Source organism: Pristiophorus japonicus, chromosome 12 (genome assembly GCF_044704955.1).
Source record: "Pristiophorus japonicus isolate sPriJap1 chromosome 12, sPriJap1.hap1, whole genome shotgun sequence".
Classification (NCBI taxonomy): domain Eukaryota; kingdom Metazoa; phylum Chordata; class Chondrichthyes; family Pristiophoridae; genus Pristiophorus; species Pristiophorus japonicus.
Genome location: NC_091988.1, coordinates 24024577 through 24042440, shown reverse-complemented (window position 1 = coordinate 24042440; position 17864 = coordinate 24024577). Strand labels below are relative to the sequence as shown.

The 17864-nt window shown below is 45.8% G+C and overlaps 1 protein-coding gene across 1 annotated transcript in view; it reads left to right on the top strand.

The window, feature by feature from the left end:
* Nucleotides 1–17864, top strand: part of synpra (synaptoporin a) — a 556851-nt gene that overhangs the window by 155690 nt on the left and 383297 nt on the right. The gene's annotated exons all lie outside the window — the stretch shown is intronic.

Sequence of the window (17864 nt, the reverse complement as noted above, 5' to 3'; positions counted from 1 at the left end):
TATTACAGAACCTACAAGGGAGCAAGCTATCTTAGATCTGGTCCTGTGTAATGAGTCAGGAATAATATCGATCTCCTAGTAAAAGATCCTCTCGGAATGAGTGATCAGAGTATGGTTGAATTTGTAATACAGATTGAGGGTGAGGAAGTAGTGTCCCAAACGAGCGTACTATGCTTAAACAAAGGGGACTACAGTGAGATGAGGGCAGAGTTGGCTAAAGTAGACTGGAAACACAGACTAAACAGTGGCACAATTGAGGAACAGTGGAGGACTTTTAAGGAGCTCTTTCATAGTGCTCAACAAAAATATATTCCAGTGAAAAAGAAGGGTGGTAAGAGAAGGGATAACCAGCCGTGGATAACCAAGGAAATAAAGGAGAGTATCAAATTAAAAACCAATGCGTATAAGGTGGCCAAGGTTAGTGGGAAACTAGAAGATTGGGAAAATTTTAAACGACAGCAAAGAATGACTAAGAAAGCAATAAAGAAAGGAAAGATAGATTACGAAAGTAAACTTGTGCAAAACATAAAAACAGATAGTAAAAGCTTTTACCGATATATAAAACAGAAGAGAGTGCCTAAAGTAAATGTTGGTCCCTTAAAAGATGAGAAGGGGGATTTAATAATGGGAAATGTGGAAATGGCTGAGACCTTAAACAATTATTTTGCTTCGGTCTTCACAGTGGAAGACACAAAAACCATGCCAAAAATTGCTGGTCACGGGAATGTGGGAAGGGAGGACCTTGAGACAATCACTATCACTAGGGAGGTAGTGCTGGACAGGCTAATGGGACTCAAGGTAGACAAGTCCCCTGGTCCTGATGAAATGCATCTCAGGGTATTAAAAGAGATGGTGGAAGTTATAGCAGATGCATTCGTTATAATCTACCAAAATTCTCTGGACTCTAGGGATGTACCAGCGGATTGGAAAGCAGCTAATGTAATGCCTCTGTTTAAAAAAGGGGGCAGACAAAAGGCAGGTAACTATAGGCCGGTTAGTTTAACATCTGTAGTGGGGAAAATGCTTGAAGCTATCATTAAGGAAGAAATAGCGGGACATCTAGATAGGAATAGTGCAATCAAGCAGACGCAACATGGATTCATGAAGGGGAAATCATGTTTAACTAATTTATTGGAATTCTTTGAGGATATAACAAGCATGGTGGATAGAGGTGTACCGATGGATGTGGTGTATTTAGATTTCCAAAAGGCATTCGATAAGGTGCCACACAAAAGGTTACTGCAGAAGATAAAGGTACGCGGAGTCAGAGAAAATGCATTAGCATGGATCGAGAATTGGCTGGCTAACTGAAAGCAGAGAGTCGGGATAAATGGAAATCGGTGGTTAGTGGTGTGCCACAGGGATCGGTGCTGGGAGCACAACTGTTTACAATATACATAGATGACCTGGAAGAGGGGACAGAGTGTATTGTAACAAAATTTGCAGATGACACAAAGATTAGTGGGAAAGCGGGTTGTGTAGGGGACACAGAGAGGCTGCAAAGAGATTTAGATAGGTTAAGCGAATGGGCTAAGGTTTGGCAGATGGAATACAATGTCGGAAAATGTGAGGTCATCCACCTTGGAAAAAAAAACAGTAAAAGGGAATATTATTTGAATGGGGAGAAATTACAACATGCTGCGGTGCAGAGGGACCTGGAGGTCCTTGTGCATGAATCCCAAAAAGTTAGTTTGCAGGTGCAGCAGGTAATCAGGAAGGCGAATGGAATGTTGGCCTTCATTGCGAGAGGGATGGAGTACAAAAGCAGGGAGGTCCTGCTGCAACTGTATAGGGTATTAGTGGGGCCGCACCTGGAGTACTGCATGCAGTTTTGGTCACCTTACTTAAGGGAGGATATACTCGCTTTGCAGGGGGTACAGAGACGATTCACTAGGCTGATTCCGGAGATGAGGAGGTAACCTTATGATGATAGATTGAGTAGACTGGGTCTTTACTCATTGGAGTTCAGAAGGATGAGGGGTGATCTTATAGAAACATTTAAAATAATGAAAGGGATAGACAAGATAGAGGCAGAGAGGTTGTTTCCACTGGTCGGGGAGACGAGAACTAGGGGGCACAGCCTCAAAATACGGGGGAACCAATTTAAAACCGAGTTGAGAAGGAATTTCTTCTCCCAGAGCGTTGTGAATCTGTGGAATTCTCTGCCCAAGGAAGCAGTTGAGGCTAGCTCATTTAATGTATTCAAATCACAGATAGATAGATTTTTAACCAATAAGGAAATTAAGGGTTATGGGGAGCGGGCAGGTAAGTGGAGCTGAGTCCGGAGCAGGCTCAAGGGGCTAGATGGCCTTCTCCTGTTCCTAATTCTTATGTTCTTATGTTCTTATGTAATAATGGTTTGGAAAAGTGTGCACTATGCACATCCAAATCTCGAATACTCCCTCCAAGTGGATGAATTTCCCTTCCTGGAGTGTGAAATCAGAAAATTACCTTCACAATCGTTTCCTTGACTCAACAAAACAACACTAGTACAGAAACACTTTGCCAAGTTCTTTATGGCTGTTGTGCAAAATTAACTGAGTTGAAATTATTGTTTTTCAAAACCATTCTGTTTTTATGACTGAGTTTTAATGCAGTAACTGTGTACTGTGATATAAAAAGAGCAACTGTGCTGTAATTCCAATTTTGCTCAGCAGAGGGTGCCTTTGTACTTCAATTAATTTTACACAAAGGATTATCGCCTGAAAGAGGAAATGATCTATTATGTTAATATCACCAACCTTTGACTTGGTCCCATCGATGTTACTTGCTTCCTGTCTCTCTGACCATGACTTTGAATTCTGGAGCACTTCAACCAGTTTGATAATGTGCAATGCATTTCACATTTGTTTTATAGCTAAGCCACTAGGTGGGACATTCCACCTTTAGAACTGACGCTGACTGTTAGGAGATCCACTTCCTGCTGGTTAATTCAGCGTATTAAATATCTGCCTCGTGTGAATAGGTTTCAGTAAATTAGAACACAGTCATTCACACAGCAATCCAGGCCTGACTCAAAATACAGTTTCATTTCTTGTTTTACATAAATTCCTATCAGATTAGATAACTGGAGATCTGTAAGGTTTAAAGTGACTGCATTATATAAAGTGCGGAGTTCCGTTTGAACGGATGGTAATGTTTACATAATAGCTTTTCGGAATTATTTGAAGTCGCAGTGGCCCACAGTTGCCTGGTAACTAACTTGAGGAATAAGTAGGAATTAAACATAATCATCCCTTAAAAAAAACTCTGGCACTTGTGTGAACATTTTTAAAGCTTTCTGCAGTAGAGGTGAGGATTGTTATTCTATGGTTTGTGCACTCAAGAGCCTCATTGGGGGGAAAATTCCCGTCGGAGGCTTCCTTTGGACGAACGCCTCCGACCTGAAAATCTTTTATGAAAATACCTGGTGGTCCCTGAGGAATGTAGGATTCCAGTCAGAGGCCTCTATTCGCTGTGCAGCATATGGGAACATATCTTCCAGGTACGGATGTGTATCCTGGGATCATGTGGGCATGGGACCACCAATCACTATGCAGTATTCTCATTGATAATGGGAGCTCTTTTTACAAGCTCCCATTACTATCAATGAGAATAAACCCCTCAAACACCGAAACACAACACAATAAATTAAAAAAACACCTCACATATTTATAATTAATTGAAATTGAATGTAATTAAATGTTTAAAAAAAAATTATTTGTTTGAATTTTTTTTAATATGGTTTAATAGGGTTAAAAATAAACTTACCTGAATGGACAGGGTTTTTAATATAAAAATGTGTGATTAAATTTAATTTTTCTACGATTTAAAATGCTTACACTGGTAAAAGTAGGCTATACGCCGGCTTTTACCAGGCGTAAGAGTTTGAAGGACATTCGCTGGGCAGGAATTGGGCAAATAGCCCAATCTCTGCCGCGCGGATGTCCTTCCTGCGGGGATGGGTTGGATTTGTCAAAAGACATTTTGGACAGATCGCAGAAGCTGGTTCTCGGTGCATGCACATTGCGTGCTGAGAATCAGCGTTTGCGAGGCCTCGCTGGGTGCGTGCGCACATCGTACGGACCCGGCGAGGACGTAATTTTTGGCCTAGTGTTTGCTCCTGACATCTAAATCTGTGCTGAGGCAGATGGGGCCAGTACCAAAACACTAACATTAACATATTTACATTTTTGAATAGGCATATACAGTTACTGTGCAAGAAGCCTTTCTTTTTCTATTTGTTAAATAACCCAGTACAATATGGACTGTATTTAAAAGACTCAATGTAACAATTTTTATTGTATAACCTACTTCCACCTCTGTAACATTACCTGCCTTCACTCCTATTTTAGCACATCTGCGACTGAAACTTCCATCCATACATGTGTCACCTCCAGATTCACCTATTCCAGTTATCACCTGGCCGGCTTCCCCTCCATAAACTTCAGCCGTTCCTGACCCCGCATCAAACACCCCTCACCCATCAGTCCTGTTCTTGCTGACTTACATTGCTCGGTACCCAAATTCATCCAATTCCAAAATTCCTATCCTTGTGTTTAAATCCCTTCATGGCCTTGGCCCCCACCCTCCATCCCCCCATCTTGGTACTCTCCTTCAGCCCTCCAACCATCCTAAATCTCTCTGTTCCTCCAATTCTGGTGGTGTGCCTTGAGCCATCTAGTCCTCACACTTTGGAATTCCCTCCCTAAACCCCTGCCCTCTCGACTTCCTTCTGTTCCTGTAAGACCTTTTTAAAACCCACCTCTTTTGCCAAGGTCACCACTCTTAATATTTCCTTCTTTGGCTCAACATCCATTTTTGTGTAATTACGCTTCTGAGAAGCATCTTGGGACATTTTGCTATGTTAAAGGCAATTTATAAATGCAAGTACTTATTGTTATTAAATAATAAAAGCAGACAATGCTGGAAATACTCAGCAGGTCAGGCAGTATCTGTGGAGAGAGGAACAGAGCTAACGTTTCAGGTCGATGACCCTTCGCCAGACCTGAAACATTGGGCTCAATTTTCCCCAATGCCGTTTTTTTGCATATTGCCAGAGTTACCCCTTTTTTTTGGTCCCGACTACTCCAAAAAAACAACTTGCAAGTTTCCCCGTTCTATTTTTTGAAATTGGCACCGCGCAACCTGTCCTTTAACTTCGGGGGGTGGAGCCTAATGTCTGCGCCGAAAAAACAATGTCCCCCCCGCTCTCCCCTTCTGCGCATGCGCGGAAAAAAAGGACGTTTTTGCCGTGCCTGCTATGTACAGTACATGTACATGCCCAGTACAGCTCCCGGTCTGCAGTCGACCATTTTTAAAGAGCCAGTTGTGGATGAGAATTTTAATTCTCAGTGGAAATATCGGAGCTGCAATATAAGATGCAACGTGGATCAAGGACCAAGAATTTCTCACAGGATGAAGTGGAGGCATTAGTTGCTGTGATTGAGGTCAGATGGCACGAGCTGGACACCAGCAGAGGTCACATAAAAGTTTCACCAAAAGAACTGAAGCGGGCGGTCTTAGAAGAAGGTGGAGGAGAGATGGGTGCAGCCTTTCTTTGAAGCTGTTGTTGTTATTATTGTTGTTACTGTTGTAGCTGATCTCAAATTAAAAAGTTTTTTGTAAGTTAGGTAAATTTGCAAGTTTAAAAGTTTGTAAGTGATCTTGAAGTTTTTAAGTGATCTTCGAGTTTGTAAATGATCTTAAAGTTTGTAAGTGATCTTAACTGAAAACTTTAAAGTTTGAGACAAGAATATTTTTATTAAAGTTAAGTACAAGCAAATGTTTGTTAAACTTTTGAATAAAATATATTTTAAATTATAACTGAATCATTTACATTATGTGTTCTATTACCACAACACAACATTATGGAACAGGTCCAAACAGTAAACATGGACCATTTGGAATAGTTGCCGTTGAGCCTTCAGGCAGCAAAGCGTTCATGGATGAGCTACTGGCGCAAGACTCGAGCAATCATTAAAGGGGCACGACGGCCCACCCTCCTCCGCCGTCTGGCTCCGGGTTCAGGTAGTTGCATGGCTTCGTCCTCCTCCTCCTAGTCATCTGCATCTTCCTCCTCAACATCAGCCACTATCATCTCAGGTGGGTCTTCTACAACCACTGCTGCTTCCTCATGATGGCTAAGTTATGCAGCATGCAGCACACAACAGTGAACTGACCGACAATCTCAGGGGAGTATTGCAAGTAGCCTCTGGAATGGTCCAGACATCGGAAACGCTATTTCAAGATGCCAATGGTCCTCTCTATTAAGCTGCGCGTCGCAATGCATGACACGTTGTATTCGCAGTCAGCTTCCGTCTGAATTACGCGGAGGGGCGTCATGAGCCAGGTGGCGAGGCCGTACCCTTTGTCTCCCAGCAGCCAGCTCTGCCCTTCTAGCTGCTGCTGAAACATGGATGAATGCATCATGGGTGCTCCCAGGGTATCTTGCATCGACTGCCATGATGCGATGCATGTCGTCACACACGAGTTGCACATTAACGGAGTGGAAGCCTTTTCTGTTCCTGTACATCTCGGAATCCTCCAAAGGTGCTCGCAAGGCGATGTGCGTACAATCAATGCAGCCCTGTACCTTTGGGAAGCCAGAAACTCTGGAGAAGCCCTCAGCCCTTTCATGCATTGCCTGGGCAGTCATGGGGAACTTTATATTGTCATTCCTCTGGGGATATAGTGCAGCAGTCACCTGCCATATGCAGATATGTGTTATATGTTGAGAAATGGTGCACACATCCCCAATTGTGGCTTGGAATGATCCAGATGCATAGAATGAAGATGCAGCTATACAATCTATATTAACGAGTTGGAAGAAAGAACCGAGTGTAAGGTAGCCAAGTTTGCTGATGATACAAAGATGGGAGGAAAAGCAATGTGTGAGGAGGACACAAAAAATCTGCAAAAGGACATAGACAGGCTGTGAGTGGGCAAAAAATTTGGCAGATGGTGTATAATGTTGGAAAGTGGTCGAAAAAAATCAAAGAGCAAGTTATTATTTAAATGGAGAAAGATTACAAAGTGCTGCAGTACAGCGGGACCTGGGGGTACTTGTGCATGAAACACAAAAGGTTAGTATGCAGGTATAGCAAGTGATCAGGAAGGCCAATGGAATCTTGGTCTTTATTGCAAAGGGGATGGAGTATAAAAGCAGGGAAGTTTTGCTACAGTTATACAGGGTATTGGTGAGGCCACACCTGGAATACTGCGTGCAGTTTTGGTTTCCATATTTACGAAAGGATATACTTGCTTTGGAGGCAGTTCAGAGAAGGTTCACTAGGTTGATTCCGGAGATGAGGGAGTTGACTTATGAGGAAAGGTCGAGGAGGTTGGGCCTCTACTCATTGGAGTTCAGAAGAATGAGAGATGATCTTATCGAAACGTATAAGATTATGAGGGGGCTTGACAAGGTGGATGCAGAGAGGATGTTTTCACTGATGGGGGAGACTAGAACTAGTGGGCATAATCTTAGAATAAGGGGCCGCCCATTTAAAACTGAGATGATGAGGAATTTCTTCTCTCTGAGGGTTGTAAATCTGTGGAATTCGCTGCCTCACAGAGCTGTGGAAGCCGGGACATTGAATAAATTTAAGACAGAAATAGACAGTTTCTTACCTGATAAGGGAATAAGGGGTTATGGGGAGTGGGCAGGGAAATGGACCTGAGTCCATGATCAGATCAGCCATGATTGTATTAAATGGCGGAGCAGGCTCGAAGGGCCATATGGCGTACTCCTGCTCCTATTTGTTATATTCTTGTTGTGTATCTGTAAAGCATGCACTCCCATGTTCCGCCACCAGGGAGCTGATCCCCTGCAGTCCCAAGGGATCCCAGCATCCCTTGGGAGCACTGTATATAAGCCAGCCCCTAAGGCCTGTTCCTCACTCTGGAGTGTCTTATTAAAGACTGAGGTCACTGTTACTTTAACCTCCCTGTGTGCAGCCTCATCTATGTTAGGAACACAATAACTGGCGACGAGAATACGAATCCAACGCAAAGATGCAGCAAACTGTGTTCATCCTGGAGAAGTTCTCGGAGGGTGAGGACTGGGAAGCCTATGTCGAACGGCTAAACCAGTACTTTGTAGCCAACGAGCTGAACGGAGAAGGAAGCGCTGCAAAAAGACCGACAGCCTCATGAAGAATCTTCTGGCTCCGGTGAAACCCACAGATAAGTCATATGAGGAGCTGTGTACACTGGTTCGGGATCATCTTAACCCGAGGGAGAGCGTGCTGATGGCAAGGTATCGGTTCTACACGTGCCAGCGATCTGAAGGTTAGGCCGAGCTAAGGCGACTTGCAGGACAATGTGAGTTTGATGGCTACCTGGAGCAAATGCTCAGAGATTTTTTTGTACTGGGCATTGGCCATGAGACCATCCTACGAAAACTTTTGACTGTAGAGACACCGACCCTCAGTAAGGCCATTGCGATAGCACAGGCGTTTATGTCCACCAGTGATAACACCAAACAAATCTCTCAGCACACAAGTGCTAGCAATGTTCACAAATTAACTGGAACTGTGTTTGCGAGCAGAAATGTACAGGGCAGAACACACGAGTCTGCAACTGCCAGCAGGCCTCAGGTGACCCAGATGACTCAGAGTCCCCAACAAAGGATGAATGCAAGGCAATTCATATCTTGTTGGCGTTGTGGAGGCTTCCATTCAGCTTCAAAGGGTATGTTTGCAAGAGATGTGGAACAATGGGGCACCTCCAACGAGCTTGCAAATGAGCTGCAAGCTCTGCAAAACCTGCTAACCACCACATGGCAGATGAAGATCGGTCCAGGGTGGATCAAAGCAATTTTGAGCCTCAGAAAGAGGAGGCAGATGCTGAAGTACACGGGGTGCACACATTTTCGATGAAATGTCCACCCATAATGCTAAACGTAAAATTGAATGGCTTACCCATAGCCATGGAACTGGACACTGGCGCTAGCCAATCCATCATGAGTAAAAAGATGTTTGAGAGACTGTGGTGCAACAAAGCATTCAGATCAGCCCTGAGCCCCATCCACACGAAACTGAGAATGTACACCAAAGAGCTTATCACTGTCCTGGGCAGCGCCATGGTCAAGGTCACCTACGAGGGCACGGTGCACGAACTGCCACTCTAGATTGTCCCGGGCGATGGCCCCACACTGCTTGGAAGGAGCTGGCTGGGCAAAATCCGTTGGAACTGGGATGACATGCGAGCGCTATCACATGTTGATGAGGCCTCATGTACCCAGGTTCTTAACAAATTTCCTTCCCTTTTTGAGCCAGGCATTGGAAACTTTTCCAGGGGGAAGGTGCGGATCCACTTGGTCCCAGAGGCACGACCCATTCACCACAAGGCGCGAGCGGTACCTCACATGATGAGGGAGAGAGTGGAAATCGAGCTGGACAGGCTGCAACGCGAGGGCATCATCTCCCCAGTGGAATTCAGCGAGTGGGCCAGCCCAATTGTTCCAGTACTCAAAAGTGATGGCACGGTCAGGATTTCGGCGATTATAAAGTAACTATTAATTGTTTCTCGCTGCAGGACCAATACCCGCTACCTAAGGCAGACGACCTATTTACGATGTTGGCAGGAGGCAAGATGTTCAGCAAGCTCAACCTGACTTCGGCCTATATGACGCAGGAGCTGGAGGAGTCTTCGAAGGATCTCACCTGCATCAAGACGCACAAGGGACAGTTCATCTACGACTTGTGCCCGTTTGGAATTCGGTCGGCTGCAGCGATCTTCCAGAGAAACATGGAGAGCCTACTCAAGTCAGTACCACAAACGGTGGTCTTTCAGGACGACATATTGGTCATGGGTCGGGACACCGCCGAGCACCTACAAAATCTGGAGGAGATCCTCTAGCGACGGGATCGTGTAGGGCTGCGGCTAAAGAGGTCGAAATGCGTCTTCATGGCAACAGAAGTGGAATTTTTGGGGAGAAAGATCGCGGCGGACGGCATTCGGCCCACAGATGCTGAGACAGAGGCTATCAGGAACACGCCCAGGGCACAGAACGTCACGGAGCTGCGGTCGGTCCTCGGACTCCTCAACTATTTTGGTAACTTCCTACCGGGGTTAATAAGCACCCTCTTAGAGTCCCTACGTGTGTTATTGCGTCAAGGTGAGAACTGGGTATGGGGAAAAAAACCAAGTAATTGCTTTTGAGAAAGCCAGCAACATTTTATGCTCCAACAAGCTGTTGTATTGTCTAACCCATGTAAAAGACTTGTGCTAGCATGTGACGCCTTGTCGTACGGAGTCGGGTGTGTATTGCAACAAGCTAACGTCGCCTATGCTTCCAGGAGCTTGTCTAAGGCCGAGAGGCCCTACAGCATGATTGAGAAAGAGGCATTAGCGTGTGTGTTCGGGGTAAAGAAAATGCATCAGTACCTGTTTGGCCTCAAATTTGAGCTGGAAACCAATCACAAGCCCCTCACATCCTTGTTCGCTGAAAACAAGGGGATAAATACTAATGCCTCAGCCCGCATACAAAGGTGGGCACTCGCGCTATCAGTGTATAACTATAGCATCCGCAACAGGGCAGACACCGAGAACTGTGCGGATGCTCTCAGTCAGCTACCATTGCCCACCATGGGGGTGGAAATGGTGCAGCCTGCAAACTTGTTGATGGTGGCGCAGCCCGCAGACTTGTTGATGGTCATGGAAGCGTTTGAAAATGATAAATGGCCTGTCACGGCACGCTAGATTGGGATTTGGACCAGCCAAGGTCCTCTGCTGTCCCTAGTAAAAAAACTGTGTACTGCATGGGAGCTGGGCCAGCATCCCCGTTGAAATGCAAGAGCCAGTCAAGCCTTTCCAGCGGCGAAAGGACGAGCTGTCCATTCAGGCAGACTATCTGTTGTGGGGTAACCGCGTAGTGCTACCAAAAAAGGGTAGGGAGACGTTCATCTCAGATCTCCACAGCACACACCCGGCTATAGTAATGATGAAAGCGATAGCCAGATCCCACGTGTGGTGGCCCGGTATCAACTCTGACTTAGAGTCCTGTGCACGGCAATGCAGCATGTGTGCTCAGTTGAGCAACGCGCCCAGAGAGGCACCACTAAGTTTGTGGTCCTGGCCCTCCAGACAATGGTCAAGGATCCATGTCGACTATGCGGGCCCGTTTCTCGGTAAAATGTTCCTGGTGGTGGTGGACGCTTTTTCGAAATGGATTGAATGTGAAATAATGGCGGGAAGCACCACCACCGCCACCATTGAAAGCCTGAGGGCCATGTTTGCCACCCACGGCCTGCCTGACATAGTGGTCAGTGACAACGGGCCATGTTTCACCAGTGCCGAATTTAAAGAATTCATGACCCGCAATGGGATCAAACATGTTACCTCGGCCCCCGTTTAAACCAGCCTCCAATGGGCAGGCAGAGCGGGCAGTACAAACAATCAAACAGAGCCTGAAACTAGTCACAGAAGGCTCACTCCAAACCCACCTGTCCCGAGTACTGCTCAGCTACCGCACGAGACCCCACTCGCTCACAGGGGTGCCCCTGGCTGAGCTACTCATGAAAAGGACACTTAAAACCAGACTCTCGCTGGTTCACCCCAACCTGCATGATCAGGTAGAGAGCAGGCGGCAGCAACAAAATGTAAACGATGATCGTGCCACTGTGTCACGGTAAATTGATCTGAATGACCCTGTGTATCTGCTAAACTATGGTCATGGTCCCAAGTGGATTGCGGGCACGGTGATAGCTAAAGAAGGGAATCGGGTGTTTGTAGTCAAACTAGACAATGGACAAATTTGCAGAAAGTACCTGGACCAAACGAGGCTGCGGTTCACAGACTGCCCTGAACAACCCACAGCAGACACCACCTTTTTCGAGCCCACAACACACACCCAAAGGATCAACGACACCACGCCGGACCAGGAAATCGAACCCATCACGCCCAGCAGCCCAGCAAGGCCAGGATCACCCAGCAGCCCTGCAGGGCCAACAACACACCAGCCCAGCGAGGGCACAGCCAACACACAAGAACAGACATTTGTATCAAGGCGGTCCATCAGGGAAAGAAAGGCTCCCGACTGCCTCACCTTGTAAATAGTTTTCACTTTGACTTTGGGGTGGGGAGCGATGTTGTGTATCTGTAAAGCATGCACTCCCATGTTCCGCCACGAGGGAGCTGATCCCCTGAAGTCCCAAGGGATCCCAACATCCCTTGGGAGCACTCTATATAAGCCGGCCCCTAAGGCCTGTTCCTCACTGTGGAGTGTCTTATTAAAGACTGAGGTCACTGTTACTTTAACCTCCCTGTGTGCAGCCTCATCTGTGTTAGGAACACAATCGTTCTTATGATCTTATTTACTTTAACTGACAAAGCAGTCCTCCTGACACTTCTAGGGTGCAGGTCTGCTTTTACTAACTCACAGATCTCGGTTACAACTTTGCGGAAACGTAGCCTTCTCACACAGTCTGCATCACTCAGGTGCAGGTACGAACGCCCGTCTCGATATACCCGATGTGGCTAAGGCCTCCTGCCCATCATCCTACGTACTCTGAGGTTACTCATGTAATGATGTCGAATCAATCGTCTCCTCCGCAGCACCATCATGCAGAAGGCTTGCACGAGGTATGGAATTGTCAATATTGTCCCCATAATTAAATTGTACCTTTGCAAGAAGCTCAAAACAGCAGGACAAGGAGATAAAACTACTCTGCTCTCTCTCTCTCTCCCCCCAAGGTCGACGCCCTAGTATGGACCACACCCTGATCTGCGCATGTTCAATGGCCTTGCTTAGAACGGGAAGCTATGCATTCAAATAAGGACATTTGAGGCAACAAAGGCTCATGCAATTTCTTTAATTTTACATTTTTTTCACAAAGTACCACCCCACACCGATCGAACATCTCCTCACCGGGCTCGAGGGCCGGCCGGCAGAATCGTTCCCTCACCCAGACACAGTCAAACACCCCCCCCGCCCCTTTTGAAGTTGCTGCATAGTGTAAAACTTCTCATGCCTTCAGTTCGACCTCCACCCCTCTCCCCCATTCCCCCCGAATTTCTTTTGAAGCTGAGCCCCGTGCCCCTGTGTCCAGGCGAGGGAGGGATTCTGCCGGCCGACGCTCCGACCCTCGAACCCAGTGAGGAGACGTTCGGTGGTGGCATGGCACTTTGAAATAAATCCAAAATTGAAGAATTGCATTAGCCTTCCATTTTCTCAGTTTTAAGTTTGAAAAAAATTAAGCTTCATGATGCATATTTAATGTCTTCTTGACTCCCTCCAAAACTTTGCCTAAAAACAATGGCGTCTTTCTGTGCCCTTTTTTTTTAATGTGCGTTGTTTTTTTGGGAGTGGTCACATAGTCGTCCAAGTAGAAATGTAAGTTGGCCAAACTTGCATAAATGTGAAAAAACTGGCGCAGACATCAGGTTACGCCCCTTATGATGCAAAAGAAAAACTAACCTAAAAAAAATCGTAACTAACTGAGTTAACGCTGGCACAAAAATTTTGGGGAAACTTGGATATTTTAATTTAGGCCAAGAAAAGCGGCGCACACCAAAAAAACTGCACAGATAACTGGGGAAAATTGGGCCCAATGATTAACTCTGTTTCTCTCTTGACAGATGCTGCCTGACCTGCTGAGTATTTCTAGCATTTTGATTTAATTTCAGATTTCCAGCATTCACAGTATTTTGTATTAATTGTGTTATTGTGGTGTATCATTTCATTTATTGATGCCACAAGTAACATTTAGAATTTCCTGTAGAGAACCATAACCTTTAGCATCAATAAATCATTTCTTATTCTACATCACTCATGTCTCAGTCAGGACACAATGAGTGTTTTACTATATTTAGCTTTGCCTTTGGAGAATGTATATGTGTCTCTTTATAATTTTCCTTTAAGGCATAAAAATCATACTTCTTGCATCACTTGGTTGCATTGCTTCCACACCATGTTACATTTAATTCTCCTCTTATGTATTATCACTTGTATGGCTGCAAGAGAAGCTATTAAGAATGTAAATGTAAATGAAGTGTAGAAATCCTTCCAACAGAAGTGAAAAAGCACAAAACATGCCTAAATGGAACTGATGGTTTGCTCCTTCACTGCTTTAGATTCTGTGGCCTAAATGTTCTCTTTTTAGCATAATTTAGATCCAAATGGGAAGTGGTGTGTTTCCGACAACTCTAAATTGAAGTGTGCTGCTTACACTGAATTTTCCATGGTCAACTCATTAGCATAGCTTCAGATACAGCTTTGGACAGATGATGGAAGCATACGGGGCGAGCGGAAAATTGTGTGTAATTGAAATTTAAAGGGATGGGAACAAGTAAAGGGCATGCCTTAATAGGATAACAGCAATTCTGAAAGTATTGGAGCCTCTAATGGCATCTGAACCCATCTTCAGCCTTTGCCAAAGCTTAAGGAACAGGAGCTAAGAAGAGACAGGCAAAAATGAATGGAAATGGAACCCTTGGTGAAGGCATGAGTCCGCAGACAAGTGACAGAGCACCCCAAGTGACAGGTCACTGACAGATAGGTGTATTAGGATCGTCAGATAGGATTGGTGGCATCCTTTTAGAATCGCGCTTTGCCTAATGCAGTAGATTGCTCTGCATCCCTTGCAGCCAGTGTTGCTAGAGCACAAATGATGCAAAATATGTCATTTATTGTCATCCTGCCATTTGCCTCCCATTATAATGCCAATACCCATATTTTGGTAAATTTGATGGATCTGAAATCCCGGTTCTGGATTTCCCGCGGGCGGTCGCCTGAAAAGGAGAAAAGAAATGTGCACCTACCTTTTGCTCGGGCGCCCGTCAGCGATTCCGGTTTTAGGCCTCTTCTTCCTGCGTATTGGAGCACGTTCACGTCTTGGAGATGCGCAGGGAGAAGCTGGAATCACGTGGCACTGGACAGCCAATCAAGGTACAGTATTCTCATTCATAATAATGGGAACTCCGTAAGTAGGATTTCTCATTATTATGAATGAGAACCAGCCCCCAAACACCCAAACACAAATAAAAAATGTAAAAAGCACCTCACATATTTAACATTAATTTAAATTAAAGTTAATGAAATGTGTTAGAAAAATATATATTTTTTGGATTTTATTTAAAGTGTTGTAATTAGGGTTTAAAATAAACTTACCTTAGTGGACCGGGTTTTTAACATAAAAATGTGTTTTTAAATGTTATTTTTATATGTTTTAAAACTCTTACGCAGGCGCAAGAGTTTTAAGGAAAATCACTGGGCAAGAGATGGTCAAATAGCACAATCGTACCCATGCGAATGTCCTGGCTGCGGGGATGAGTTAGATCTGTCGAGCTAAACCTCCACAGATCGGAAAAGCCAGTTTTCGGCGCACTCACATCGTGTGCCAAAAAACGTCTTTTACAGAGCCTCACCGGGGCCGATCGTATTCCGTACGGACCCAGCGAGGCCGAAATTTTAGGCCATTATACATCTAATGTCACAGCCAGTGGAAAATCCCTGCTGCAGTGTGAGGTGGCAGACAGCTCCCTGTCCCTTTTTTCCTCCACCACCCCACTAGAGTTTCACAATGAGGTTTTGCTGAACCCATTGATCAGTGGAAAATGTGCTTGTATATCTTTCAGTCATGTGATTTCCAGAATCTTTCGCAATGTTATCCTCAGAGCTCTGAATGTTAGACAGTTAAATCCTGCTGTTGTCATTTTGTCAGCCAAAATAGTGACTAAATGTGAAATGGTAATAACGGGGCTTTATGTGAACATGATGTGATCCCTTAGAGAAATATTCAAATCAGTTTGCAATAAATTGTGTAATAAAAGTCAATTGCTTTTTTCCCATGACTGACTTGCTATTTCGTTTTTCTCAAAGCTTTGATCACATTGTCCATTTACAGGAAGTTGGGACACTTTAGTGTCTGGGTCGGTGTGAAAAGTAGATGATTGTGAAGTGTTTTGCCCAGCAACTTTTGATTTTAGTGACGGTGGGTATGATTGATATCAGATAAAAATAACGGGAAGCATTGAAACCAATTGAATTGGAAAACGCTGACAATGTACAGGATTGAATATTATCATCACCAAGGTGATGATAATATTATGGGCCCGAGATTGGTCAAACCTAAGTTCTGCCCAGTTACCATCGAAAAGACCGCTAAGATCGTGAAAAAATGGGAAAAAAACATCCGCCAGAAGAAATGGGCCTTACATGCTGATTCTGGGCGGCAGCATGCGGTAGGTCGGATTCTCGGCAACAAATGCATCCTCGTAAAGTAACGCCGAGGATAGAGTCGGGCCTAAGGAGGGCGGGGACGGAAAAAAAATCTTCAACAAATGAAAAACAAACTATTACAGGTCCTTCAGAAGACCCTATCGAACAAGATTGCTGCAAAAAAAATGAAGAAACCCTTTTCTTGCAGCTCTTCACACTCACTGTTCAGGTAAAGACCTGCCTCCTTGCGGCGGTCTCTCCTGCTGCTGGAGTGGAGGACCGCCTGGACCAATCTGGGGAGGGAGCGGGCGGGGGGACTTTTGTAGGCGTTGCACGCCGACGCACGCTAGCGGATGCTCCCCGGCGGTCTTCTCTCCCGGCCGGCGTGAGGGCCTCACCAAACTCGCTCGGAGGGGAGAGCGCCGAAAAAACAGGGAGGCCGCTGTTATGCAATGATGTGTGTATCGTCCCAGTACCTTAAATGTAATGTAAGTACTATGCCACACCACAGAGGGCGCTGTGGTGGGAAACCCTGGTAGTACCTGTAACAAGGGCTATATAAGGCTGACCACCACACCTGGGAGGCACTCTGGAGCTGAACAATAAAGGACGAAGGTCACAGCAGTTAGACTTACACCAGACCGTGTGGAGTCAGTGATTTGTGTGCTACATACACCACATTGGCGACTAGGAAGCGGATGAACTCCATGCAACCATGGCTACTGGGCTCGCTAAAGGATTTTACCGTGGGCAATGATTGGGAGGCCTTTACGGAAAGGCTCGAGTACTACTTCACAGCAAACGACCTGATGGAGAACACATACGCAATGAGAGAGGAGCGTAAGGCAATATTGCTCTCCAGTTGTGGAGATGAGGTTTACTGTCTCGTCAGGGATTTGCTGGCACCTGGGAGCGCCAGGGACAAGTCATACGAGGAGCTGACTGAACTCATTCGTGACCAGTTGAAACCGAAGGAGAGCATCCTCACGGCCAGATACAAATTTTACCATCACTGCAGACCCGAGGGCCAGGATGTCACCAAATATGCTGCAGACCTCAGGAGACTCGCGGCGCCGTGTGATTTTGGGGCACACCTTGACTAGGCTTTGCGGGACGTTTTCGTTATGGGGATTGGCCACGAGGGCCTCCTTTACAAGCTGCTGGCCACGGAACCCACAGTCACTCTGACAAAGGCCATCGCCATCAGCCGGGCACATATGACCTCGACTTGCAGCACCAAGCAAATGATCCACACAGTCTCGAACCCGGCAGGCACTGTCCACAGGATAGCGCCCACCATGGACAAAACTGCAGAACATGGCTCTGCCCGGGGCAGAGAGCACGGACCTCGGGATCCTGGAGCTCAGAGTCCGCCGAGGGGGGCCAATCAAGCAGCACCATGCTGGCGCTGTGGAGGAAGCCATGGGGCTCACCAGTGCAGGTTTGCGGAGTACACGTGCAATACCTGCCACGTTAAAGGCCACCTTCAGCGTATGTGTAAAAGAAATCGGACTCACCATGTGGCTGAGAGATGGTGGATGATCCACTGTTCAGCGAGGAGCAGGTAGAAGATGAGGTGCTTGGACTGTATACGTGCACCGACCATTCGCCCCCAGTGATAAGTGAAGTAAAAATCAACGGAGTCCCAGTGAGTATGGAAGTGGACACGGGCTCGGGTCCGTCGTTGATGAGTCGGAGAACTTTTGATAAACTGTGGATTAAC